The sequence below is a fragment of the Schistocerca serialis genome, unplaced genomic scaffold (genome assembly GCF_023864345.2).
Source record: "Schistocerca serialis cubense isolate TAMUIC-IGC-003099 unplaced genomic scaffold, iqSchSeri2.2 HiC_scaffold_1420, whole genome shotgun sequence".
NCBI lineage: Eukaryota > Metazoa > Arthropoda > Insecta > Orthoptera > Acrididae > Schistocerca > Schistocerca serialis.
The window spans coordinates 649,035-676,805 of record NW_026047648.1 but is presented as its reverse complement, the minus strand read 5'-3'; the positions used below and the strand labels follow the sequence as shown (position 1 = coordinate 676,805).

The 27,771-nt window shown below is 51.0% G+C and overlaps 3 non-coding genes across 3 annotated transcripts; all 3 read left to right on the top strand.

The window, feature by feature from the left end:
* Nucleotides 1-13,978: 13,978 nt before the first annotated feature.
* On the top strand, nt 13,979-14,055 carry Trnas-cga (transfer RNA serine (anticodon CGA)). The gene has a single exon. It is a non-coding gene; the product is annotated as a tRNA-Ser (tRNA).
* Nucleotides 14,056-16,383: 2,328 nt separating this feature from the next.
* On the top strand, nt 16,384-16,460 carry Trnas-cga (transfer RNA serine (anticodon CGA)). Its single transcript has one exon. It is a non-coding gene; the product is annotated as a tRNA-Ser (tRNA).
* Nucleotides 16,461-26,919: 10,459 nt separating this feature from the next.
* Trnas-cga (transfer RNA serine (anticodon CGA)) lies at nt 26,920-26,994 on the top strand. Its single transcript has one exon. It is a non-coding gene; the product is annotated as a tRNA-Ser (tRNA).
* Nucleotides 26,995-27,771: the final 777 nt, after the last annotated feature.

Genomic DNA, 27,771 nt, shown 5'->3' with positions numbered 1-27,771 from the left:
TATGCCATGTCTCCGCAATATCCTTTCTTTCAGGAGTGCTAGTTCTGCAAGGTTCGCAGGAGGGCTTCTGTTAACTTTGGAAGGTAGAAGACGAGGTACTGGCAGAAATAATGCTGTGAGCATGGGGCGTGACTTGTGCTTGGGTGGCTCGGTTGGTAGAGCACTTGCCCGCGAGAGGCAAATGTCCCGAGTTCGAGTCTCGGTCCGGCACGCAGTTTTAATCTGCCAGGAGGTTTCATATCAGCGCACACTCCGCTGCAGAGTGAAAATCTCATTCTGGAAACATTCCCCTGGCTGTAGCTATGCCATGTCTCCGCAATATCCTTTCTTTCAGGAGTGCTAGTTCTGCAAGTTTCGCAGGAGAGCTTCTGTTAACTTTGGAAGGTAGGAGACGAGGTACTGGCAGAAGTAAAGCTGTGAGGATGGAGCGTGAGTCGTGCTTGGGTGGCTCAGTTGGTAGAGCACTTGCCCACGAGAGGCAAATGTACCGAGTTCGAGTCTTTGTCCGGCACGCAGTTTTAAACTGCCAGGAAGTTTCATATCAGCGCACACTCCGCTGCAGAGTGAAAATCTCATTCTGGAAACATTCCCCAGGCTGTAGCTATGCCATGTCTCCGCAATATCCTTTCTTTCAGGAGTGCTAGTTCTGCAAGATTCGCAGGAGAGCTTCTGTTAACTTTGGAAGGTAGGAGACGAGGTACTGGCAGAAGTAAAGCTGTGAGGATGGAGCGTGAGTTGTGCTTGGGTGGCTCAGTTGGTAGAGCACTTGCCCGCAAGAGGCAAATGTCCCGAGTTCGAGTTTCAGTCCGGCACGTAGTTTTAATCTGCCAGGAAGTTTCGTATCAGCGCACACTCTGCTGCAGAGTGAAAATCTCATTCTGGAAACATTCCCCAGGCTGTAGCTATGCCATGTCTCCGCAATATCCTTTCTTTCAGGAGTGCTAGTTCTGCAAGGTTCGCAGGAGAGCTTCTGTTAACTTTGGAAGGTAGGAGACGAGGTACTGGCAGAAGTAAAGCTGTGAGGATGGAGCGTGAGTTGTGCTTGGGTGGCTCGGTTGGTAGAACACTTGCCCGCAAGAGGCAAATGTCCCGAGTTCGAGTCTTTGTCCGGCACGCAGTTTTAATCTGCCAGGAAGTTACATATCAGCAGACACTCCGCTGCAGAGTGAAAATCTCATTCTGGAAACATTCCCCAGGCTGTAGCTATGCCATGTCTCCGCAATATCCTTTCTTTCAGGAGTGCTAGTTCTGCAAGTTTCGCAGGAGGGCTTCTGTTAACTTTGGAAGGTAGAAGACGAGGTACTGGCACAAATAATGCTGTGAGCATGGGGCGTGACTTGTGCTTGGGTGGCTCGGTTGGTAGAGCACTTGCCCGCGAGAGGCAAATGTCCCGAGTTCGAGTCTCGGTCCGGCACGCAGTTTTAATCTGCCAGGAGGTTTCATATCAGCGCACCCTCCGCTGCAGAGTGAAAATTTCATTCTGGAAACATTCCCCTGGCTGTAGCTATGCCATGTCTCCGCAATATCCTTTCTTTCAGGAGTGCTAGTTCTGCAAGTTTCGCAGGAGAGCTTCTGTTAACTTTGGAAGGTAGGAGACGAGGTACTGGCAGAAGTAAAGCTGTGAGGATGGAGCGTGAGTCGTGCTTGGGTGGCTCAGTTGGTAGAGCACTTGCCCACGAGAGGCAAATGTACCGAGTTCGAGTCATTGTCCGGCACGCAGTTTTAAAATGCCAGGAAGATTCATATCAGCGCACACTCCGCTGCAGAGTGAAAATCTCATTCTGGAAACATTCCCCAGGCTGTAGCTATGCCATGTCTCCGCAATATCCTTTCTTTCAGGAGTGCTAGTTCTGCAAGATTCGCAGGAGAGCTTCTGTTAACTTTGGAAGGTAGGAGACGAGGTACTGGCAGAAGTAAAGCTGTGAGGATGGAGCGTGAGTTGTGCTTGGGTGGCTCAGTTGGTAGAGCACTTGCCCGCAAGAGGCAAATGTCCCGAGTTCGAGTTTCAGTTCGGCACGTAGTTTTAATCTGCCAGGAAGTTTCGTATCAGCGCACACTCCGCTGCAGAGTGAAAATCTCATTCTGGAAACATTCCCCAGGCTGTAGCTATGCCATGTCTCCGCAATATCCTTTCTTTCAGGAGTGCTAGTTCTGCAAGGTTCGCAGGAGAGCTTCTGTTAACTTTGGAAGGTAGGAGACGAGGTACTGGCAGAAGTAAAGCTGTGATGATTGAGCGTGAGTTGTGCTTGGGTGGCTCGGTTGGTAGAGCACTTGCCCTCAAGAGGCAAATGTCCCGAGTGCGAATCTCGGTCCGGCACGCAGTTTTTATCTGCCAGGAAGTTTCATATCAGCGCACACTCCGCTGCAGGGTGAAAATCTCATTCTGGAAACATTCCCCAGGCTGTGGCTATGCCATGTCTCCGCAATATCCTTTCTTTCAGGAGTGCTAGTTCTGCAAGTTTCGCAGGAGAGCTTCTGTTAACTTTGGAAGGTAGGAGACGAGGTACTGGCAGAAGTAAAGCTGTGAGGATGGAGCGTGAGTTGTGCTTGGGTGGCTCAGTTGGTAGAGCACTTGCCCGCAAGAGGCAAATGTCCCGAGTTCGAGTTTCAGTTCGGCACGTAGTTTTTATCTGCCAGGAAGTTTCGTATCAGCGCACACTCCGCTGCAGAGTGAAAATCTCATTCTGGAAACATTCCCCAGGCTGTAGCTATGCCATGTCTCCGCAATATCCTTTCTTTCAGGAGTGCTAGTTCTGCAAGTTTCGCAGGAGAGCTTCTGTTAACTTTGGAAGGTAGGAGACGAGGTACTGGCAGAAGTAAAGCTGTGAGGATGGAGAGTGAGTCGTGCTTGGGTGGCTCAGTTGGTAGAGCACTTGCCCGCAAGAGGCAAATGTACCGAGTTCGAGTCTTTGTCCGGCACGCAGTTTTAAACTGCCAGGAAGTTTCATATCAGCGCACACTCCGCTGCAGAGTGAAAATCTCATTCTGGAAACATTCCGCAGGCTGTAGCTATGCCATGTCTCCGCAATATCATTTCTTTCAGGAGTGGTAGTTCTGCAAGGTTCGCAGGAGAGCTTCTGTTATCTTTGGAAGGTAGGAGACGAGGTACTGGCAGAAGTAAAGCTGTGAGGATGGGGCGTGAGTCGTGCTTGGGTGGCACAGTTGATAGAGCACTTACCCGCGAGAGGCAAATGTCCCGAGTTCGAGTCTCGGCCCGGCACGCAGTTTTAATCTGCCACGAAGTTTCATATCAGCGCACACTCCGCTGCAGAGTGAAAATCTCATTCTGGAAACATTCCCCAGGCTGTGGCTGTGCCATGTCTCCGCAATATCATTTCTTTCAGGAGTGCTAGTTCTGCAAGGTTCGCAGGAGAGCTTCTGTTATCTTTGGAAGGTAGGAGACGAGGTAATGGTAGAAGTAAAGCTGTGAGGGTTGGGCGTGAGTCGTGCTTGGGTGGCTCAGTTGGTAGAGCACTTGCCCGCGAGAGGCAAGGGTTCCGAGTTCGAGTCTCGGTCCGGCACGCAGTTTTAATCTGCCAGGAAGTTTCCTATCATCGCACACTCCGCTGCAGAGTGAAAATCTCATTCTGGAAACATTCCCCAGGCTGTAGCTATGCCATGTCTCCGCAATATCCTTTCTTTCAGGAGTGCTAGTTCTGCAAGATTCGCAGGAGAGCTTCTGTTATCTTTGGAAGGTAGGAGACGAGGTAATGGTAGAAGTAAAGCTGTGAAGATGGGGCGCGGGTCGTGCTTGGGTGGCTCAGTTGGTAGAGCACTTGCCCGCGAGAGGAAATGTCCCGAGTTCGGGTCTCGGTCCGGCACGCAGTTTTAATCTGAAACGAAGTTTCATATCAGCGCACACTCCGCTGCAGAGTGAAAATCTCATTCTGGAAACATTCCATAGGCTGAGGCTATGCCATGTATCCGCAATATCATTCCTTTCAGGAGTGCTAGTTCTGCAAGGTTCGCAGGAGAGCTTCTGTTGTCTTTGGAAGGTAGGAGACGAGGTACTGGCAGAAGTAAAGCTGTGAAGATGGGGCGTGGGTCGTGCTTGGGTGGCTCAGTTGGTAGAGCACTTGCCCGCGAGAGGCATATGTCCCGAGTTCGAGTCTCGGTCCGGCATGCAGATTTAATCTGCCAGGAAGTTTCATATCAGCGCACACTCTCCTGCAGAGTGAAAATCTCATTCTGGAAACATTCCCCAGGCTGTGGCTATGCCATGTCTCCGCAATGTCATTTCGTTCAGGAGTGCTAGTTCTGCAAGGTTCGCAGGAGAGCTTCTGTTATCTTTGGAAGGTATGAGACGAGGTACTGGCAGAAGTAAAGCTGTGAGGATGGGGCGTGAGTCGTGCTTGGGTGGCACAGTTGGTAGAGCACTTACCAGCGAGAGGCAAATGTCCCGAGTTCGAATCTCGGTCCGGCACGCAGTTTTAATCTGCCACGAAGTTTCATATCAGCGCACACTCCGCTGCAGAGTGAAAATCTCATTCTGGAAACATTCCCCAGGATGTGGCTATGGCATGTCTCCGCAATATCATTTCTTTCAGGAGTGCTAGTTCTGCAAGGTTCGCAGGAGAGCTTCTGTTATCTTTGGAAGGTAGGAGACGAGGTAATGGTAGAAGTAAAGCTGTGAGGATTGGGCGTGAGTCGTGCTTGGGTGGCTCAGTTGGTAGAGCACTTGCCCGCGGGACTCAAGGGTTCCGAGTTCGAGTCTCGGTCCGGCACGCAGTTTTAATCTGCCAGGAAACTTCATATCAGCGCACACTCCGCTGCAGAGTGAAAATCTCATTCTGGAAACACTCCCCAGGCTGTGGCTATGCCATGTCTCCGCAATATCCTTTCTTTCAGGAGTGCTAGTTCTGCAAGATTCGCAGGAGAGCTTCTGTTATCTTTGGAAGGTAGGAGACGAGGTAATGGTAGAAGTAAAGCTGTGAGGATGGGGCGTGAGTCGTGCTTGGGTGGCTCAGTTGGTAGAGCACTTGCCCGCGAGAGGCAAGGGTTCCGAGTTCGAGTCTCGGTCCGGCACGCAGTTTTAATCTGCCACGAAGTTTCATATCAGCGCACACTCCGCTGCAGAGTGAAAATCTCATTCTGGAAACATTCCATAGGCTGTGGCTATACCATGTATCCGCAATATCATTTCTTTCAGGAGTGCTAGTTCTGCAAGGTTCGCAGGAGAGCTTCTGTTGTCTTTGGAAGGTAGGAGACGAGGTACTGGCAGAAGTAAAGCTGTGAAGATGGGGCGTGGGTCGTCCTTGGGTGGCTCAGTTGGTAGAGCACTTGCCCGCGAGAGGCAAACGTCCCGAGTTCGAGACTCGGTCCGGCATGCAGATTTAATCTGCCAGGAAGTTTCATATCAGCGCACACTCCACTGCAGAGTGAAAATCTCATTCTGGAAACATTCCCCAGGCTGTGGCTATGCCATGTCTCCGCAATATCCTTTCCTTCATGAGTGCTAGATCTGCAAGGTTCGCAGGAGAGCTTCTGTTATCTTTGGAAGGTAGGGGACGAGGTACTGGCAGAAGTAAAGCTGTGAGGATGGGGCGTGAGTCGTGCTTGGGTGGCTCAGTTGGTAGAGCACTTGCCCGCGAGAGACAAATGTCCCGAGTTCGAGTCTCGATCCGGCATGCAGATTTAATCTGCAAGGAAGTTTCATATCAGGGCACACTTCACTGCAGAGTGAAAATCTCATTCTGGAAACATTCCCCAGGCTGCGGCTATGCTATTTATCCGCAATATCCTTTCTTTCAGGAGTGCTAGATCTGCAAGGTTCGCAGGAGAGCTTCTGTTAACTTTGGAAGGTAGGAGACGAGGTACTGGCAGAAGTAAAGCTGTGAGGATGGGGCGTGAGTCGTGCTTGGGTGGCTCAGTTGGTAGAGCACTTGCCCGCGAGAGGCGAAGGTCCCGAGTTCGAGTCTCGGTCCGGCACGCAGTTTTAATCTGCCAGGAAGTTTCATATCAGCCCACACTCCGCTGCAGAGTGAAAATCTCATTCTGGAAACATTCCCCAGGCTGTAGCTATGCCATGTCTCCGCAATATCCTTACTTTCATGAGTGCAAGTTCTCCAAAGTTCGCAGGAGAGCTACTGTTAACTTTGGAAGGTTGGAGACGAGGTACTGGCAGAAGTAAAGCTGTGAGGATGGAGCGTGAGTTGTGCTTGGGTGGCTCGGTTGGTAGAGCACTTGCCCGCGAGAGGCAAATGTCCCGAGTTCGAGTCTCGGTCCGGCACGCAGTTTTAGTCTGCCAGGAAGTTTCATATCAGCGCACACTCCGCTGCAGAGTGAAAATCTCATTCTGGAAACATTCCCCAGGCTGTAGCTATGCCATGTCCCCCAAATATCCTTTCTTTCAGGTGTGCTAGTTCTGCAAGGTTCGCAGGAGAGCTTCTGTTAACTTTGGAAGGTAGGAGACGAGGTACTGGCAGAAATAAAGCTGTGAGGATAGAGCGTGAGTTGTGCTTGGGTGGCTCGGTTGGTAGAGCACTTGCCCGCGAGAGGCAAATGTCCCGAGTTCGAGTCTCGGTCCGGCACGCAGTTTTAATCTGCCAGCAAGTGTCATATCAGCGCACATTCCGCTGCAGAGTAAAAATCTCATTCTGGAAACATTCCCCAGGCTGTAGCTATGCCATGTCTCTGCAATATCCTTTCTTTCAGGAGTGCTAGTTCTGCAAGGTTCGCAGGAGAGCTTCTGTTAACTTTGGAAGGTAGGAGACGAGGTACTGGCAGAAATAAAGCTGTGAGCATGGGGCGTGAGTTGAGCTTGGGTGGCTCAGTTGGTAGAGCACTTGCCCCCGAGAGGCAAAGTTCCCGAGTTCGAGTCTCGGTCCGGCACGCAGTTTTAATCTGCCAGGAAGTTTCATATCAGCGCACACTCAGCTGCAGAGTGAAAATCTCATTCTGGAAACATTCCCCAGGCTGTAGCTATGCCATGTCTCCGCAATATCCTTTCTTTCAGGAGTCCTAGTTCTGCAAGTTTCGCAGGAGAGCTTCTCTTAACTTGGAAGGTAGGAGACGAGGTACTGGCAGAAGTAATGCTGCGAGGATGGAGCGTGATTTGTGCTTGGGTGGCTCGGTTGGTAGAGCACTTGCCCGCGAGAGGCAAATGTCCCGAGTTCGAGTCTCGGTCCGGCACGCAGTTCTAATCTGCCAGGAAGTTTCATTTCAGCGCACATTACGCTGCAGAGTGAAAATCTCATTCTGGAAACATTCCCCAGGCTGTAGCTATGCCATGTCTCCGCAATATCCTTTCTTTCAGGAGTGCTAGTTCTGCAAGGTTCGCAGGAGAGCTTCTGTTAACTTTGGAAGGTAGGAGACGAGGTACTGGCAGAAATAAAGCTGTGAGCATGGGGCGTGAGTTGTGCTTGGGTGGCTCAGTTGGTAGAGCACTTGCCCCCGAGATGCAAAGGTCCCGAGTTCGAGTCTCGGTCCGGCACGCAGTTTTAATCTGCCAGGAAGTTTCATATCAGCGCATACTCCGCTACAGAGTGAAAATCTCATTCTGGAAACATTCCCCAGGCTGTAGCTATGCCATGTCTCCGCAATATCCTTTCTTTCAGGAGTGCTAGTTCTGCAAGGTTCGCAGGAGAGCTTCTGTTATCTTTGGAAGGTAGGAGAAGAGGTACTGGCAGAAGTAAAGCTGTGAGGATGGGGCGTGAGTCGTGCTTGGGTGGCTCAGTTGGTAGAGCACTGGCCCGCGAGAGGCAAATGTCCCGAGTTCGAGTCTCGGTCCGGCACGCAGATCTAATCTGCCACGAAGTTTCATATCAGCGCACACTCCGCTGCAGAGTGAAAATCTCATTCTGGAAACATTCCCCAGGCTGTGGCATTGCCATGTCTCCGCAATATCATTTCTTTCAGGAGTGCCAGTTCTGCAAGGTTCGCAGGAGAGCTTCTGTTATCTTTGGAAGGTAGGAGACGAGGTACTGGCAGAAGTAAAGCTGTGAGGATGGGTCGTGAGTCGTGCTTGGCTGGCTCGGTTGGTAGTGCACTTGCCCGCGAGAGGCAAATGTCCCGAGTTCGAGTCTCGGTCCGGCACGCAGTTTTAATCTCCCAGGAAGTTTCATATCAGCGCACACTCCGCTGCAGAGTGAAAATCTCATTCTGGAAACATTCCCCAGGCTGTAGCTATGCCATGTCTCCGCAATATCCTTTCTTTCAGGAGTGCTAGTTCTGCAAGGTTCGCAGGAGAGCTTCTGTTATCTTTGGAAGGTAGGAGACTAGGTACTGGCAGAAATAAAGCTGTGAGCATTGGGCGTGAGTTGTGCTTGGGTGGCTCAGTTGGTAGAGCACTTGCCCGCGAGAGGCAAATGTCCCGAGTTCGAGTCTCGGTCCGGCACGCAGTTTTAATCTGCCAGGAAGTTTCTTATCAGCGCACACTCCACTGCAGAGTGAAAATCTCATTCTGGAAACATTCCCCAGGCTGTAGCTATGCCATGTCTCCGCAATATCCTTTCTTTCAGGAGTGCTAGTTCTGCAAGGTTCGCAGGAGAGCTTCTGTTAACTTTGGAGGGTAGGAGACGAGGTACTGGCAGAAGTAAAGCTGTGAGGACGGAGCGTGAGTTGTGCTTGGGTGGCTCGGTTGGTAGAGCACTTGCCCGCGAGAGGCAAATGTCCCGAGTTCGAGTCTCGGTCCGGCACGCAATTTTAATCTGCCAGGATGTTTCATATCAGCGCACACTCCCCTGCAGAGTGAAAATCTCAATCTGGAAACATACCCCAGGCTGTAACTATGCCATGTGTCCGCAATATCCTTTTTTTCAGGAGTGCTAGTTCTGCAAGGTTCGCAGGAGAGCTTCTGTTATCTTTGGAAGGTAGGAGACGAGGTACTGGCAGAAGTAAAGCTGTGAGGATGGAGCGTGGGTTGTGCTTGGGTGGCTCGGTTCGTAGAGCAGTTGCCCGCGAGAGGCAAATGTCCCGAGTTCGAGTCTCGGTCCGGCACGCAGTTTTAATCTGCCAAAAAGTTTCGTATCAGCGCACACTCCGCTGCAGAGTGAAAATCTCATTCTGGAAACATTCCCCAGGCTGTAGCTATGCCATGTCTCCGCAATATCATTTCTTTCAGGAGTGCTAGTTCTGCAAGGTTCGCAGGAGAGCTTCTGTTAACTTGGAAGGTAGGAGACGAGGTACTGGCAGAAGTAAAGCTGTGAGGATGGAGCGTGAGTCGTGCTTGGGTGGCTCAGTTGGTAGGGCACTTGCCCGCGAGAGGCAAAGGTCCCGAGTTCGAGTCTCGGTCCGGCACGCAGATTTAATCTGCCAGGAAGTTTCATATCAGCGCACAGTCCACTGCAGAGTGAAAATCTCATTCTGGAAACATTCCCCAGGCTGTGGTTATGCCATGTCTCCGCAATATCATTTCTTTCAGGAGTGCTAGTTCTGCAAGGTTCGCAGGAGAGCTTCTGTTAACTTTGGAAGGTAGGAGACGAGGTACTGGCAGAAGTAAAGCTGTGAGGATGGAGCGTGAGTTGTGCTTGGGTTTCTCGGTTGGTAGAGCACTTGCCCGCGAGAAGAAAATGTCCCGAGTTCGAGTCTCGGTCCGGCACGCAGTTTTAATCTGCCAGGAAGTTTCATATCAGCGCACACTCCGCTGCAGCGTGAAAATCTAATTCTGGAAACATTCCCTAGGCTGTAGCTATGCCATGTCTCCGCAATATCCTTCCTTTCAGGAGTGCTAGTTCTGCAAGGTTCGCAGGAGAGCTTCTGTTAACTTTGGAAGGTAGGAGACGAGGTACTGGCAGAAGTAAAGCTGTGAGGATGGAGCGTGAGTTGTGCTTGGGTGGCTCGGTTGGTAGAACACTTGCCCGCGAGAGGCAAATGTACCGAGTTCGAGTCTCGGTCCGGCACGCAATTTTAATCTGCCAGGAAGTTTCATATCAGCGCACACTCTGCTGCAGAGTGAAAATCTCATTCTGGAAACATTCCCCAGGCTGTAGCTATGCCATGTCTCCGCAATATCCTTTCTTTCAGGAGTGCTAGTTCTGCAAGGTTCGCAGGAGAGCTCCTGTTAACTTTGGAAGGTAGGAGACGAGGTACTAACAGAAGTAATGCTGTGAGCATGGGGCGTGAGTCGTGCTTGGGTGGCTCAGTTGGTAGAGAACTTGCCCGCGAGAGGCAAATGTCCCGAGTTCGAGTCTCGGTCCGGCACGCAGTTTTAATCTCCCAGGAAGTTTCATATCAGCGCACACTCCGCTGCAGAGTGAAAATCTCATTCTGGAAACATTCCCCAGGCTGTAGCTGTGCCATGTCTCCGCAATATCCTTTCTTTCAGGAGTGCTAGTTCTGCAAGGTTCGCAGGAGAGCTTCTGTTAACTTTGGAAGGTAGGAGACTAGGTACTGGCAGAAATAAAGCTGTGAGCATGGGGCGTGAGCTGTGCTTGGGTGGCTCAGTTGGTAGAGCACTTGCCCGCGAGAGGCAAATGTCCCGAGTTCGAGTCTCGGTCCGGCACGCAGTTTTAATCTGCCAGGAAGTTTCTTATCAGCGCACACTCCACTGCAGAGTGAAAATCTCATTCTGGAAACATTCCCCAGGCTGTAGCTATGCCATGTCTCCGCAATATCCTTTCTTTCAGGAGTGCTAGTTCTGCAAGGTTCGCAGGAGAGCTTCTGTTAACTTTGGAAGGTAGGAGACGAGGTACTGGCAGAAGTAAAGCTGTGAGGACGGAGCGTGAGTTGTGCTTGGGTGGCTCGGTTGGTATAGCACTTGCCCGCGAGAGGCAAATGTCCCTAGTTCGAGTCTCGGTCCGGCACGAAATTTTAATCTGCCAGGAAGTTTCATATCAGCGCACACTCCGCTGCAGAGTGAAAATCTCAATCTGGAAACATACCCCAGGCTGTAACTATGCCATGTCTCCGCAATATAATTTTTTTCAGGAGTGCTAGTTCTGCAAGGTTCGCATGAGAGCTTCTGTTATCTTTGGAAGGTAGGAGACGAGGTACTGGCAGAAGTAAAGCTGTGAGGATGGAGCGTGAGTTGTGCTTGGGTGGCTCGGTTCGTAGAGCAGTTGCCCGCGAGAGGCAAATGTCCCGAGTTCGAGTCTCGGTCCGGCACGCAGTTTTAATCTGCCAAAAAGTTTCGTATCAGCGCACACTCCGCTGCAGAGTGAAAATCTCATTCTGGAAACATTCCCCAGGCTGTAGCTATGCCATGTCTCCGCAATATCATTTCTTTCAGGAGTGCTAGTTCTGGAAGGTTCGCAGGAGAGCTTCTGTTAACTTGGAAGGTAGGAGACGAGGTACTGGCAGAAGTAAAGCTGTGAGGATGGAGCGTGAGTCGTGCTTGGGTGGCTCAGTTGGTAGGGCACTTGCCCGCGAGAGGCAAAGGTCCCGAGTTCGAGTCTCGGTCCGGCACGCAGATTTAATCTGCCAGGAAGTTTCATATCAGCGCACACTCCGCTGCAGCGTGAAAATCTCATTCTGGAAACATTCCCCTGGCTGTGGTTATGCCATGTCTCCGCAATATCATTTCTTTCAGGAGTGCTAGTTCTGCAAGGTTCGCAGGAGAGCTTCTGTTAACTTTGGAAGGTAGGAGACGAGGTACTGGCAAAAGTAAAGCTGTGAGGATGGAGCGTGAGTTGTGCTTGGGTGGCTCGTTTGGTACAACACTTGCCCGCGAGAGGCAAATGTCCCGAGTTCGAGTCTCGGTCCGGCACGCAGTTTTTATCTGCCAGGAAGTTTCATATCAGCGCACACTCCGCTGCAGAGTGAAAATCTCATTCTGGAAACATTCCCCAGGCTGTAGCTATGCCATGTCTCCGCAATATCCTTTCTTTCAGGAGTGCTAGTTCTGCAAGGTTCGCAGGAGAGCTCCTGTTAACTTTGGAGGTAGGAGACGAGGTACTGGCAGAAGTAATGCTGTGAGCATGGGGCGTGAGTCGTGCATGGGTGGCTCAGTTGGTAGAGCACTTGCCCGCGAGAGGCAAATGTCCCGAGTTCGAGTCTTTGTCCGGCACGCAGTTTTAATCTGCCAGGAAGTTTCATATCAGCGCACACTCCGCTGCAGAGTGAAAATCTCATTCTGGAAACATTCCCCAGGCTGTAGCTATGCCATGTCTCCGCAATATCCTTTCTTTCAGGGGTGCTAGTTCTGCAAGGTTCGCAGGAGAGCTTCTGTTAACTTTGGAAGGTAGGAGACGAGGTACTGGCAGAAGTAAAGCTGTGAGGATGGAGCGTGAGTTGTGCTTGGGTGGCTCGGTTGGTAGAGCAGTTGCCCGCGAGTGGCAAATATCCCGATTTCGAGTCTCGGTCCGGCACGCAGCTTTAATCTGCCAGGAAGTTTCATGTCAGCGCACTCTCCGCTGCAGAGTGAAAATCTCATTCTGGAAACATTCCCCAGGCTGTAGCTATGCCATGTCTCCGCAATATCATTTCTTTCAGGAGTGCTAGTTCTGCAAGCTTCGCAGGAGAGCTTCTGTTAATTTGGAAGGTAGGAGACAAGGTACTGGCAGAAGTAAAGCTGTGAGGATGGAGTGTGAGTCGTGCTTGGGTGGCTCAGTTGGTAGAGCACTTGCCCGCGAGAGGCAAATGTCCCGAGTTCGAGTCTCGGTCCGGCACGCAGATTTAATCTGCCAGGAAGTTTCATATCAGCGCACAGTCCACTGCAGAGTGAAAATCTCATTCTGGAAACATTCCCCAGGCTGTGGCTATGCCATGTCTCCGCAATATCATTTCTTTCAGGAGTGCTAGTTCTGCAAGGTTCGCAGGAGAGCTTCTGTTAACTTTGGAAGGTAGGAGACGAGGTACTGGCAGAAGTAAAGCTGTGAGGATGGAGCGTGAGTTGTGCTTGGGTGCCTCGGTTGGTAGAGCACTTGCCCGCGAGAGGCAAATGTCCCGAGTTCGAGTCTCGGTCCGGCACGCAGTTTTAATCTGCCAGGAAGTTTCATATCAGCGCACCTTCCGCTGCAGCGTGAAAATCTCATTCTGGAAACATTCCCCAGGCTGTAGCTATGCCATGTCTCCGCAATATCCTTTTTTTCAGGAGTGCTAGTTCTGCAAGGTTCGCAGGAGAATTTCTGTTAACTTTGGAAGGTAGGAGACGAGGTACTGGCAGGAGTAAAGCTGTGAGGATGGAGCGTGAGTTGTGCTTGGGTGGCTCGGTTGGTAGAGCACTTGCCCACGAGAGGCAAATGTCCCGAGTTCGAGTCTCGGTCCGGCACGCAGTTTTAATCTGCCAGGAAGTTTCATATCAGCGCACACTCCGCTGCAGAGTGAAATTCTCATTCTGGAAACATTCCCCAGGCTGTAGCTATGCCATGTCTCCGCAATATCATTTCTTTCAGGAGTGCTAGTTCTGCAAGGTTCGCAGGAGAGCTGCTGTTAACTTTGGAAGGTAGGAGACAAGGTACTGGCAGAAGTAAAGCTGTGAGGATGGAGCGTGAGTGCTGCTTGGGTGGCTCGGTTGGTAGAGCACATGCCCGCGAGAGGCAAAGGTCCCGAGTTCGAGTCTCGGTCCGGCACGCCGATTTAATCTGCCAAGAAGTTTCATATCAGCGCACACTCCACTGCAGAGTGAAAATCTCATTCTGGAAACATTCCCCAGGCTGTGGCTATGCCATGTCTCCGCAATATCATTTCTTTCAGGAGTGCTAGTGCTGCAAGGTTCGCAGGAGAGCTTCTGTTAAGTTTGGAAGGTAGGAGACGAGGTACTGGCAGAAATAAAGCTGAGAGCATGGGGCGTGAGTTGTGCTTGGGTGGCTCAGTTGGTAGAGCACTTGCCCCCGAGAGGCAAATGTCCCGAGTTCGAGTCTCGGTCCGGCACGCAGTTTTAATCTGCCTGGAAGTTTCATATCAACCCACACTCCGCTGCAGAGTGAAAATCTCATTCTGGAAACATTCCCCAGGCTGTAGCTATGCCATGTCTCCGCATTATCCTTTCTTTCAGGGGTGCTAGTTCTGCAAAGGTTCGCAGGAGAGCTTCTGTTAACTTTGGAAGCTAGGAGACGAGGTACTGGCAGAAGTAAAGCTGTGAGGATGGAGTGTGAGTCGTGCTTGGGTGGCTCAGTTGGTAGAGCACTTGCCCCCGAGAGGCAAAGGTCCCGAGTTCGAGTCTCGGTCCGGCACGCAGTTTTAATCTGCCAGGAAGTTTCATATCAGCGCACTCTCCGCTGCAGAGTGAAAATCTCATTCTGGAAACATTCCCCAGGCTGTAGCTATGCCATGTCTCCGCAATATCCTTTCTTTCAGGAGTGCTATTCCTGCAAGGCTCGCAGGAGAGCTTCTGTTAACTTTGGAATGTAGGAGACGAGGTCCTGGCAGAAATAAAACTGTGAGCATGGGGCGTGAGTCGTGCTTGGGTGGCTCAGTTGGTAGAGCACTTGCCCCCGAGAGGCAAATGTCCCGAGTTCGAGTCTCGGTCCGGCACGCAGTTTTAATCTGCCAGGAAGTTTCATATCAGCGCACACTCCGCTGCAGAGTGAAAATCTCATTCTGGAAACATTCCCCACGCTGTAGCTATCCCGTGTCTCCGCATATCCTTACTTTCAGGAGTGCTAGTTCTGCAAGGTTCGCAGGAGAGCTTCTGTTAACTTTGGAAGGTAGAAGACGAGGTACTGGCAGAAATAAAGCTTTGAGCATGGGGCGTGACTTGTGCTTGGGTGGCTCGGTTGGTAGAGCACTTGCCGGAGAGAGGCAAATGTCCCGAGTTCGAGAATCGGTTCGGCACGCAGTTTTAATCTGCCAGGAAGTTTCATATCAGCGCACACTTCTCTGCAGAGTGAAAATCTCATTCTGGAGACATTCCCCAGGCTGTAGCTATGCCATGTCTCTGCGATATCCTTTCTTTCAGGTGTGCTAGATCTGCAAGGTTCGCAGGAGAGCTTCTGTTAACTTTGGAAGGTTGGAGACGAGGTACTGGCAGAAGTAAAGCTGTGAGGATGGAGCGTGAGTTGTGCTTGGGTGGCTCGGTTGGTAGAGCACTTGCCCGCGAGAGGCAAATGTCCCGAGTTCGAGTCTTTGTCCGGCACGCAGTTTTAATCTGCCAGGAAGTTTCATATCAGCGCACACTCCGCTGCAGAGTGAAAATCTCATTCTCGAAACATTCCCCAGGCTGTGGCTATGCCATGTCTCCGCAATATCCATTCTTTCAGGGGTGCTAGTTCTGCAAGGTTCGCAGGAGAGCTTCTGTTAACTTTGGAAGGTTGGAGACGAGGTACTGGCAGAAGTAAAGCTGTGAGGATGGTGCGTGAGTTGTGCTTGGGTGGCTCGGTTGGTAGAGCACTTGCCCGCGAGAGGCAAATGTCCCGAGTACGAGTCTTGGTCCGGCACGCAGTTTTAATCTGCCAGGAAGTTTCATATCAGCGCACACTCCGCTGCAGAGTGAAAATCTCATTCTGGAAACATTCCCCAGACTGTAACTATGCCATGTCTCCGCAATATCCTTTTTTTCAGGAGTGCTAGTTATGCAAGGTTCGCAGGAGAGCTTCTGTTATCTATGGAAGGTAGGAGACGAGGTACTGGCAGAAGTAAAGCTGTGAGGATGGAGCGTGAGTCGTGCTTGGGTGGCCCAGTTGGTAGAGCACTTGCCCGCGAGAGGCAAAGGTCCCGAGTTCGAGTCTCGGTCCGGCACGCAGATTTAATCTGCCAGGAAGTTTCATATCAGCGCACAGTCCACTGCAGAGTGACAATCTCATTCTGGAAACATTCCCCAGGCTGTGGCTATGCCATGTCTCCGCAATATCATTTCTTTCAGGAGTGCTAGTTGTGCAAGGTTCGCAGGAGAGCTTCTGTTAACTTTGGAAGGTAGGAGACGAGGTACTGGCAGAAGTAAAGCTGTGAGGATGGAGCGTGAGTTGTGCTTGGGTGCCTCGGTTGGTAGAGCACTTGCCCGCGAGAGGCAAATGTCCCGAGTTCGAGTCTCGGTCCGGCACGCAGTTTTAATCTGCCAGGAAGTTTCATATCAGCGCACACTCCGCTGCAGCGTGAAAATCTCATTCTGGAAACCTTCCCCAGGCTGTAGCTATGCCATGTCTCCGCAATATCCTTTTTTTCAGGAGTGCCAGTTCTGCAAGGTTCGCAGGAGAATTTCTGTTAACTTTGGAAGGTAGGAGACGAGGTACTGGCAGGAGTAAAGCTGTGAGGATGGAGCGTGAGTTGTGCTTGGGTGGCTCGGTTGGTAGAGCACTTGCCCGCGAGAGGCAAATGTCCCGAGTTCGAGTCTCGGTCCGGCACGCAGTTTTAATCTGCCAGGAAGTTTCATATCAGCGCACACTCCGCTGCAGAGTGAAATTCTCATTCTGGAAACATTCCCCAGGCTGTAGCTATGCCATGTCTCCGCAATATCCTTTCTTTCAGGAGTGCTATTTCTGCAAGGTTCGCATTAGAGCTGCTGTTAACTTTGGAAGGTAGGAGACCAGGTACTGGCAGAAGTAAAGCTGTGAGGATGGAGTGTGAGTCGTGCTTCGGTGGCTCAGTTGGTAGAGCACTTGCCCCCGAGAGGCAAAGGTCCCGAGTTCGAGTCTCGGTCCGGCACGCAGTTTTAATCTGCCAGGAAGTTTCATATCAGCGCACTCTCCGCTGCAGAGTGAAAATCTCATTCTGGAAACATTCCCCAGGCTGTAGCTATGCCATGTCTCCGCAATATCCTTTCTTTCAGGAGTGCTATTCCTGCAAGGCTCGCAGGAGAGCTTCTGTTAACTTTGGAAGGTAGGAGACGAGGTACTGGCAGAAATAAAACTGTGAGCATGGGGCGTGAGTTGTGCTTGGGTGGCTCAGTTGGTAGAGCACTTGCCCCCGAGAGGCAAATGTCCCGAGTTCGAGTCTCGGTCCGGCACGCAGTTTTAATCTGCCAGGAAGTTTCATATCAGCGCACACTCCGCTGCAGAGTGAAAATCTCATTCTGGAAACATTCCCCAGTCTGTAGCTATGCCATGTCTCCGCATATCCTTACTTTCAGGAGTGCTAGTTCTGCAAGGTTCGCAGGAGAGCTTCTGTTAACTTTGGAAGGTAGGAGACGAGGTACTGGCAGAAGTAAAGCTGTGAGTATATAGCGTGAGTCGTGCTTGGGTGGCACAGTTGGTAGAGCACTTGCCCCCGAGAGGCAAAGGTCACGAGTTCGAGTCTCGGTCCGGCACGCAGTTTTAATCTGCCAGGAAGTTTCATAACAGCGCACACTCCACTGCAGAGTGAAAATCTCATTCTGGAAACATTCCCCAGCCTGTGGCTATGCCATGTCTCCGCAATATCCTTACTTTCAGGAGTGCTAGTTCTGCAAGGTTCGCAGGAGAGGTTCTGTTAACTTTGGAAGGTAGGAGACGAGGTACTGGCAGAAATAAAACTGTGAGCATGGGGCGTGAGTTGTGCTTGGGTGTCTCAGTTGGTAGAGCACTTGCCCCCGAGAGGCAAATGTCCCGAGTTCGAGTCTCGGTCCGGCACGCAGTTTTAATCTGCCAGGAAGTTTCATATCAGCGCACACTCCGCTGCAGAGTGAAAATCTCATTCTGGAAACATTCCCCAGCCTGTGGCTATGCCATGTCTCCGCAATATCCTTTCTTTCAGGAGTGTTAGTTCTGCAAGGTTCGCAGGAGAGCTTCTGTTAACTTTGGAAGGTAGGAGACGAGGTACTGGCAGAAATAAAGCTGTGAGCATGGGGCGTGAGTTGTGCTTGCATGGCTCAGTTGGTGGAGCACTTGCCCCCGAGAGGCAAAGGTCCCGAGTTCGAGTCTCGGTCCGGCACACAGTTTTAATCTGCCAGGAAGTTTCATATCAGCACACACTGCACTGCAGAGTGAAAATCTCATTCTGGAAACGTTCCCCAGGCTGTAGCTATGCTATGTCTCCGCAATTTCCTTTCTTTGAAGAGTGCTAGTTGTGCCAGGTTCGCAGGACAGCTTCTGTTAACTTTGGAAGGTAGGAGACGAGGTACTGGCAGAAGTAAAGCTGTGAGGATGTAGCGTGAGTCGTGCTTGGGTGGCTCAGTTGGTAGAGCACTTGCCCGCGAGAGGCAAAGGTCCCGAGTTCGAGTCTCGGTCCGGCACGCAGTTTTAATCTGCCAGGAAGTTTCATATCAGCGCACACTCCGCTGCAGAGTGAAAATCTCATTCTGGAAACATTCCCCAGGCTGTAGCTATGCCATGTCTCCGCAATATCCTTTCTTTCAGGAGTGCTAGTTCTGCAAGGTTCGCAGGAGAGCTTCTGTTAACTTTGGAAGGTAGGAGACGAGGTACTGGCAGAAGTAAAGCTGTGAGCATGGGGCGTGAGTTGTGCTTGGGTGGCTCAGTTGGTAGAGCACTTGCCCGCGATAGGCAAATGTCCCGAGTTCGAGTCTCGATCCGGCACGCAGTTTTAATCTGCCAGGTAGTTTCATACCAGCGCACACTCCACTGCAGAGTGAAAATCCCATTCTGGAAACATTCCCCAGGCTGTAGCTATGCCATGTCTCCGCAATATCCTTTCTTTCAGGAGTGCTAGTTCTGCAAGGTTCGCAGGAGAGCTTCTGTTAACTTTGTAAGGTACGAGACGAGGTACTGGCAGAAGTAAAGCTGTGAGGATGGAGCGTGAGTCGTGTTTGGGTGGCTCAGTTGGTAGAGCATTTGCCCGCGAGAGGCAAATGTCCCGAGTTCGAGTCTCGGTCTGGCACGCAGTTTTAATCTGCCACGAAGTTTCATAACAGCGCTCACTCCGCTGCAGAGTGAAAATCTCATTCTGGAAACATTCCCCGGGCTGTAGCTATGCCATGTCTCCGCAATATCCTTTCTTTCAGGAGTGTTAGTTCTGCAAGTTTCGCAGGAGAGCTTCTGTTAACTTTGGAAGGTTGGAGACGAGGTACTGGCAGAAGTAATGATGTGAGGATGGAGCGTGAGCCGTGCTTGGGTGGCTCAGTTGGTAGAGCACTTGCCCCCGAGAGGCAAAGGTCACGAGTTCGAGTCTCGGTCCGGCACGCAGTTTTAATCTGCCAGGAAGTTTCATATCAGCGCACACTCCACTGCAGAGTGAAAATCTCATTCTGGAAACATTCCCCAGCCTGTGGCTATGCCATGTCTCCGCAATATCCTTTCTTTCAGGAGTGTTAGTTCTGCAAGTTTCGCAGGAGAGCTTCTGTTAACTTTGGAAGGTAGGAGACGAGGTACTGGCAGAAATAAAGCTGTGAGCATGGGGCGTGAGTTGTGCTTGCATGGCTCAGTTGGTGGAGCACTTGCCCCCGAGAGGCAAAGGTCCCGAGTTCGAGTCTCGGTCCGGCACACAGTTTTAATCTGCCAGGAAGTTTCATATCAGCACACACTGCACTGCAGAGTGAAAATCTCATTCTGGAAACGTTCCCCAGGCTGTAGCTATGCTATGTCTCCGCAATATCCTTTCTTTGAGGAGTGCTAGTTCTGCCAGGTTCGCAGGACAGCTTCTGTTAACTTTGGAAGGTAGGAGACGAGGTACTGGCAGAAGTAAAGCTGTGAGGATGTAGCGTGAGTCGTGCTTGGGTGGCTCAGTTGGTAGAGCACTTGCCCGCGAGAGGCAAAGGTCCCGAGTTCGAGTCTCGGTCCGGCACGCAGTTTTAATCTGCCAGGAAGTTTCATATCAGCGCACACTCCGCTGCAGAGTGAAAATCTCATTCTGGAAACATTCCCCAGGCTGTAGCTATGCCATGTCTCCGCAATATCCTTTCTTTCAGGAGTGCTAGTTCTGCAAGGTTCGCAGGAGAGCTTCTGTTAACTTTGGAAGGTAGGAGACGAGGTACTGGCAGAAGTAAAGCTGTGAGCATGGGGCGTTAGTTGTGCTTGGGTGGCTCAGTTGGTAGAGCACTTGCCCGCGATAGGAAAATATCCCGAGTTCGAGTCTGGATCCGGCACGCAGTTTTAATCTGCCAGGTAGTTTCATACCAGCGCACACTCCACTGCAGAGTGAAAATCTCATTCTGGAAACATTCCCCAGGCTGTAGCTATGCCATGTCTCCGCAATATCCTTTCTTTCAGGAGTGCTAGTTCTGCAAGGTTCGCAGGAGAGCTTCTGTTAACTTTGTAAGGTACGAGACGAGGTACTGGCAGAAGTAAAGCTGTGAGGATGGAGCTTGAGTCGTGCTTGGGTGGCTCAGTTGGTAGAGCATTTGCCCGCGAGAGGCAAATGTCCCGAGTTCGAGTCTCGGTCTGGCACCTAGTTTTAATCTGCCACGAAGTTTCAAATCAGCGCTCACTCCGCTGCAGAGTGAAAATCTCATTCTGGAAACATTCCCCGGGCTGTGGCTATGCCATGTCTCCGCAATATCCTTTCTTTCAGGAGCGTTAGTTCTGCAAGTTTCGCAGGAGAGCTTCTGTTAACTTTGGAAGGTAGGAGACGAGGTACTAGCAGAAATAAAGCTGTGAGGATGGAGCGTGAGTTGTGCTTGGGTGTCTCAGTTGGTAGAGCACTTGCCCGCGAGAGGCAAATGTCCCGAGTTCGAGTCTCGGTCCCGCACGCAGTTTTAATCTGCCAGGAAGTTTCATATCAGCGCACACTCCGCTGCAGAGTGAAAATCTCATTCTGGAAACATTCCCCAGACTGTAGCTATGTCATGTCTCCGCAATATCTTTTCTTTGAGGAGTGCTAGTTCTGCAAGATTCGCAGGAGAGCTTCTGTTAACTTTGGAAGGTAGGAGACGAGGTATTGGCAGAAGTAAAGCTGTGAGGATGGAGCGTGAGTCGTGCTTGAGTGGCTCAGTTGGTAGAGCATTTGCCCGCGAGAGGCAAATATCCCGAGTTCGAGTCTCGGTCCGGCACGCAGTTTTAATCTGCCAGGAAGTTTCATATCAGCGCACACTCCGCTGCAGAGTAAAAATCTCATTCTGGAAACATTGCCCAGACTGTAGCTATGTCATGTCTCCGCAATATCCTTTCTTTCAGCAGTGCTAGTTCTGCAAGGTTTGCAGGAGAGCTTCTGTTAACTTTGGAGGGTAGGTGACGAGGTACTGGCAGAAATAAAGCTGTGAGCATGGGGCGTGAGTTTTGCTTGCGTGGCTCAGTTGGTAGAGCACTTGCCCCCGAGAGTCAAAGGTCCCGAGTTCGAGTCTCGGTCCGGCACGCAGTTTTAATCTGCCAGGAAGTTTCATATCAGCGCACACTCCGCTGCAGAGTGAAAATCACATTCTGGAAACATTCCCCAGGCAGTAGTTATGTCATGTCTCCGCAATATCCTTTCATTCAGGAGTGCTAGTTCTGCAAGGTTCGCAGGAGAGCTTCTGTTAACTCTGGAAGGTAGGAGACGAGGTACTGGCAGAAATAAAGCTGTGAGCATGGGGCGTGATTTGTGCTTCCGTGGCTCAGTTCGTAGAGCACTTGCCCTCGAGAGGCAAAGGTCCCGAGTTCGAGTCTCGGTCCGGCACACAGTTTTAATCTGCCAGGAAGTTTCATATCAGCGCACACTCCGCTGCAGAGTGAAAATCTCATTCTGGAATTATTCCCCAGACTGTAGCTATGTCATGTCTCCGCAATCTCCTTTCTTTCAGGAGTGCTAGTTCTGCAAGGTTCGCAGGACAGCTTCTGTTAACTTTGGAAGGTAGGAGACGAGGTACTGGCAGAAGTAAAGCTGTGAGGATGGAGCGAGAGTCGTGCTTGAGTGGCTCAGTTGGTAGAGCACTTGCCCGCGAGAGGCAAATGTCCCGAGTTCGAGTCTTGGGCCGGCACGCAGTTTTAATCTGCCAGGAAGTTTCATATCAGCGCACACTCCGCTGCAGAGTGAAAATCTCATTCTGGAAACATTCCCCAGCCTGTGGCTATGCCATGTCTCCGCAATATCCTTTCTTTCAGGAGTGTTAGTTCTGCAAGGTTCGCAGGAGAGCTTCTGTTAACTTTGGAAGGTAGGAGACGAGGTACTGGCAGAAATAAAGCTGTGAGCATGGGGCGTGAGTTGTGCTTGCATGGCTCAGTTGGTGGAGCACTTGCCCCCGAGAGGCAAATGTCCCGAGTTCGAGTCTCGGTCCGGCACACAGTTTTAATCTGCCAGGAAGTTTCATATCAGCACACACTGCACTGCAGAGTGAAAATCTCATTCTGGAAACGTTCCCCAGGCTGTAGCTATGCTATGTCTCCGCAATATCCTTTCTTTGAGGAGTGCTAGTTCTGCCAGGTTCGCAGGACAGCTTCTGTTAACTTTGGAAGGTAGGAGACGAGGTACTGGCAGAAGTAAAGCTGTGAGGATGTAGCGTGAGTCGTGCTTGGGTGGCTCAGTTGGTAGAGCACTTGCCCGCGAGAGGCAAAGGTCCCGAGTTCGAGTCTCGGTCCGGCACGCAGTTTTAATCTGCCAGGAAGTTTCATATCAGCGCACACTCCGCTGCAGAGTGAAAATCTCATTCTGGAAACATTCCCCAGGCTGTAGCTATGCCATGTCTCCGCAATATCCTTACTTTCAGGAGTGCTAGTTCTGCAAGGTTCGCAGGAGAGCTTCTGTTAACTTTGGAAGGTAGGAGACGAGGTACTGGCAGAAATAAAACTGTGAGCATGGGGCGTGAGTTGTGCTTGGGTGGCTCAGTTGGTAGAGCACTTGCCCCCGAGAGGCAAATTTCCCGAGTTCGAGTCTCGGTCCGGCACGCAGTTTTAATCTGCCAGGAAGTTTCATATCAGCGCACACTCCGCTGCAGAGTGAAAATCTCATTCTGGAAACATTCCCCAGCCTGTGGCTATGCCATGTCTCCGCAATATCCTTTCTTTCAGGAGTGTTAGTTCTGCAAGGTTCGCAGGAGAGCTTCTGTTAACTTTGGAAGGTAGGAGACGAGGTACTGGCAGAAATAAAGCTGTGAGCATGGGGCGTGAGTTGTGCTTGCATGGCTCAGTTGGTGGAGCACTTGCCCCCGAGAGGCAAAGGTCCCGAGTTCGAGTCTCGGTCCGGCACACAGTTTTAATCTGCCAGGAAGTTTCATATCAGCACACACTGCACTGCAGAGTGAAAATCTCATTCTGGAAACGTTCCCCAGGCTGTAGCTATGCTATGTCTCCGCAATTTCCTTTCTTTGAGGAGTGCTAGTTCTGCCAGGTTCGCAGGACAGCTTCTGTTAACTTTGGAAGGTAGGAGACGAGGTACTGGCAGAAGTAAAGCTGTGAGGATGTAGCGTGAGTCGTGCTTGGGTGGCTCAGTTGGTAGAGCACTTGCCCGCGAGAGGCAAAGGTCCCGAGTTCGAGTCTCGGTCCGGCACGCAGTTTTAATCTGCCAGGAAGTTTCATATCAGCGCACACTCCGCTGCAGAGTGAAAATCTCATTCTGGAAACATTCCCCAGGCTGTAGCTATGCCATGTCTCCGCAATATCCTTTCTTTCAGGAGTGCTAGTTCTGCAAGGTTCGCAGGAGAGCTTCTGTTAACTTTGGAAGGTAGGAGACGAGGTACTGGCAGAAGTAAAGCTGTGAGCATGGGGCGTGAGTTGTGCTTGGGTGGCTCAGTTGGTAGAGCACTTGCCCGCGATAGGCAAATGTCCCGAGTTCGAGTCTCGATCCGGCACGCAGTTTTAATCTGCCAGGTTGTTTCATACCAGCGCACACTCCACTGCAGAGTGAAAATCCCATTCTGGAAACATTCCCCAGGCTGTAGCTATGCCATGTCTCCGCAATATCCTTTCTTTCAGGAGTGCTAGTTCTGCAAGGTTCGCAGGAGAGCTTCTGTTAACTTTGTAAGGTACGAGACGAGGTACTGGCAGAAGTAAAGCTGTGAGGATGGAGCGTGAGTCGTGTTTGGGTGGCTCAGTTGGTAGAGCAATTGCCCGCGAGAGGCAAATGTCCCGAGTTCGAGTCTCGGTCTGGCACGCAGTTTTAATCTGCCACGAAGTTTCATATCAGCGCTCACTCCGCTGCAGAGTGAAAATCTCATTCTGGAAACATTCCCCGGGCTGTAGCTATGCCATGTCTCCGCAATATCCTTTCTTTCAGGAGTGTTAGTTCTGCAAGTTTCGCAGGAGAGCTTCTGTTAACTTTGGAAGGTTGGAGACGAGGTACTGGCAGAAGTAATGATGTGAGGATGGAGCGTGAGCCGTGCTTGGGTGGCTCAGTTGGTAGAGCACTTGCCCCCGAGAGGCAAAGGTCACGAGTTCGAGTCTCGGTCCGGCACGCAGTTTTAATCTGCCAGGAAGTTTCATATCAGCGCACACTCCACTGCAGAGTGAAAATCTCATTCTGGAAACATTCCCCAGCCTGTGGCTATGTCATGTCTCCGCAATATCCTTTCTTTCAGGAGTGTTAGTTCTGCAAGTTTCGCAGGAGAGCTTCTGTTAACTTTGGAAGGTAGGAGACGAGGTACTGGCAGAAATAAAGCTGTGAGCATGGGGCGTGAGTTGTGCTTGCATGGCTCAGTTGGTGGAGCACTTGCCCCCGAGAGGCAAAGGTCCCGAGTTCGAGTCTCGGTCCGGCACACAGTTTTAATCTGCCAGGAAGTTTCATATCAGCACACACTGCACTGCAGAGTGAAAATCTCATTCTGGAAACGTTCCCCAGGCTGTAGCTATGCTATGTCTCCGCAATATCCTTTCTTTGAGGAGTGCTAGTTCTGCCAGGTTCGCAGGACAGCTTCTGTTAACTTTGGAAGGTAGGAGACGAGGTACTGGCAGAAGTAAAGCTGTGAGGATGTAGCGTGAGTCGTGCTTGGGTGGCTCAGTTGGTAGAGCACTTGCCCGCGAGAGGCAAAGGTCCCGAGTTCGAGTCTCGGTCCGGCACGCAGTTTTAATCTGCCAGGAAGTTTCATATCAGCGCACACTCCGCTGCAGAGTGAAAATCTCATTCTGGAAACATTCCCCATTCTGTAGCTATGCCATGTCTCCGCAATATCCTTTCTATCAGGAGTGCTAGTTCTGCAAGGTTCGCAGGAGAGCTTCTGTTAACTTTGGAAGGTAGGAGACGAGGTACTGGCAGAAGTAAAGCTGTGAGCATGGGGCGTTAGTTGTGCTTGGGTGGCTCAGTTGGTAGAGCACTTGCCCGCGATAGGAAAATATCCCGAGTTCGAGTCTCGATCCGGCACGCAGTTTTAATCTGCCAGGTAGTTTCATACCAGCGCACACTCCACTGCAGAGTGAAAATCTCATTCTGGAAACATTCCCCAGGCTGTAGCTATGCCATGTCTCCGCAATATCCTTTCTTTCAGGAGTGCTAGTTCTGCAAGGTTCGCAGGAGAGCTTCTGTTAACTTTGTAAGGTACGAGACGAGGTACTGGCAGAAGTAAAGCTGTGAGGATGGAGCTTGAGTCGTGCTTGGGTGGCTCAGTTGGTAGAGCATTTGCCCGCGAGAGGCAAATGTCCCGAGTTCGAGTCTCGGTCTGGCACCTAGTTTTAATCTGCCACGAAGTTTCAAATCAGCGCTCACTCCGCTGCAGAGTGAAAATCTCATTCTGGAAACATTCCCCGGGCTGTAGCTATGCCATGTCTCCGCAATATCCTTTCTTTCAGGAGCGTTAGTTCTGCAAGTTTCGCAGGAGAGCTTCTGTTAACTTTGGAAGGTAGGAGACGAGGTACTAGCAGAAATAAAGCTGTGAGGATGGAGCGTGAGTTGTGCTTGGGTGTCTCAGTTGGTAGAGCACTTGCCCGCGAGAGGCAAATGTCCCGAGTTCGAGTCTCGGTCCCGCACGCAGTTTTAATCTGCCAGGAAGTTTCATATCAGCGCACACTCCGCTGCAGAGTGAAAATCTCATTCTGGAAACATTCCCCAGACTGTAGCTATGTCATGTCTCCGCAATATCTTTTCTTTGAGGAGTGCTAGTTCTGCAAGGTTCGCAGGAGAGCTTCTGTTAACTTTGGAAGGTAGGAGACGAGGTATTGACAGAAGTAAAGCTGTGAGGATGGAGCGTGAGTCGTGCTTGAGTGGCTCAGTTGGTAGAGCATTTGCCCGCGAGAGGCAAATATCCCGAGTTCGAGTCTCGGTCCGGCACGCAATTTTAATCTGCCAGGAAGTTTCATATCAGCGCACACTCCGCTGCAGAGTAAAAATCTCATTCTGGAAACATTGCCCAGACTGTAGCTATGTCATGTCTCCGCAATATCCTTTCTTTCAGCAGTGCTAGTTCTGCAAGGTTTGCAGGAGAGCTTCTGTTAACTTTGGAGGGTAGGTGACGAGGTACTGGCAGAAATAAAGCTGTGAGCATGGGGCGTGAGTTTTGCTTGCGTGGCTCAGTTGGTAGAGCACTTGCCCCCGAGAGTCAAAGGTCCCGAGTTCGAGTCTCGGTCCGGCACGCAGTTTTAATCTGCCAGGAAGTTTCATATCAGCGCACACTCCGCTGCAGAGTGAAAATCTCATTCTGGAATTATTCCCCAGACTGTAGCTATGTCATGTCTCCGCAATCTCCTTTCTTTCAGGAGTGCTAGTTCTGCAAGGTTCGCAGGACAGCTTCTGTTAACTTTGGAAGGTAGGAGACGAGGTACTGGCAGAAGTAAAGCTGTGAGGATGGAGCGTGAGTCGTGCTTGAGTGGCTCAGTTGGTAGAGCACTTGCCCGCGAGAGGCAAATGTCCCGAGTTCGAGTATTGGGCCGGCACGCAGTTTTAATCTGCCAGGAAGTTTCATATCAGCGCACACTCCGCTGCAGAGTGAAAATCTCATTCTGGAAACATTCCCCAGGCTGTAGCTATGCCATGTCTCGACAATATCCTTTCTTTCAGGAGTGCTAGTTCTGCAAGGTTCGCAGGAGAGCTTCTGTTAACTTTGGAAGGTAGGAGACAAGGTACTGGTAGAAGTAAAGCTGTGAGCATGGGGCGTGAGTTGTGCTTGGGTGGCTCGGTTGGTAGAGCACTTGCCCGCAAGAGGCAAATGTCCCGAGTTCGAGTCTCGGTCCGGCACGCAGTTTTAATCTGCCAGGAAGTTTCATATCAGCGCACACTCCGCTGCAGAGTGAAGATCTCATTCTGGAAACATTCCCCAGGCTGTAGCTATGCCATGTCTCCGCAATATCCTTTCTTTCAGGAGTGCTAGTTCTGCAAGGTTCGCAGGAGAGCTTCTGTTAACTTTGGAACGTAGGAGACGAGGTGCTGGCAGAAGTAAAGCTGTGAGGATGGAGCGTGAGTCGTGGTTGGGTGGCTCAGTTGGTAGAGCACTTGCCCCCGAGAGGCAAAGGTCCCGAGTTCGAGTCTCGGTCCGGCACGCAGTTTTAATCTGCCAGGAAGTTTCATATCTGCGCACACTCCGCTGCAGAGTGAAAATCTCATTCTGGAAACATTCCCCAGGCTGTAGCTATGCCATGTCTCCGCAATATCCTTTCTTTGAGGAGTGCTAGTTCTGCAAGGTTCGCAGTAGAGCTTCTGTTAACTTTGGAAGGTAGGAGACGAGGTACTGGCAGAAATAAAGCTGTGAGCATGGGGCGTGAGTTGTGCTTGGGTGGCTCGGTTGGTAGAGCACTTGCCCGCAAGAGGCAAATGTCCCGAGTTCGAGTCTCGGTCCGGCACGCAGTTTTAATCTGCCAGGAAGTTTCATATCAGCGCACACTCCGCTGCAGAGTGAAAATCTCATTCTGGAAACATTCCCCAGGCTGTAGCTATGCCATGTCTCCACAATATCCTTTCTTTCAGGAGTGCTAGTTCTGCAAAGTTCGCAGGAGAGCTTCTGTTAACTTTGGAAGGTAGGAGACAAGGTACTGGTAGAAGTAAAGCTGTGAGCATGGGGCGTGAGTTGTGCTTGGGTGGCTCGGTTGGTAGAGCACTTGCCCGCAAGAGGCAAATGTCCCGAGTTCGAGTCTCGGTCCGGCACGCAGTTTTAATCTGCCAGGAAGTTTCATATCAGCGCACACTCCGCTGCAGAGTGAAAATCTCTTTCTGGAAACATTCCCCAGGCTGTAGCTATGCCATGTCTCCGCACTATCCTTTCTTTGAGGAGTGCTAGTTCTGCAAGGTTCGCAGGACAGCTTCTGTTAACTTTGGAAGGTA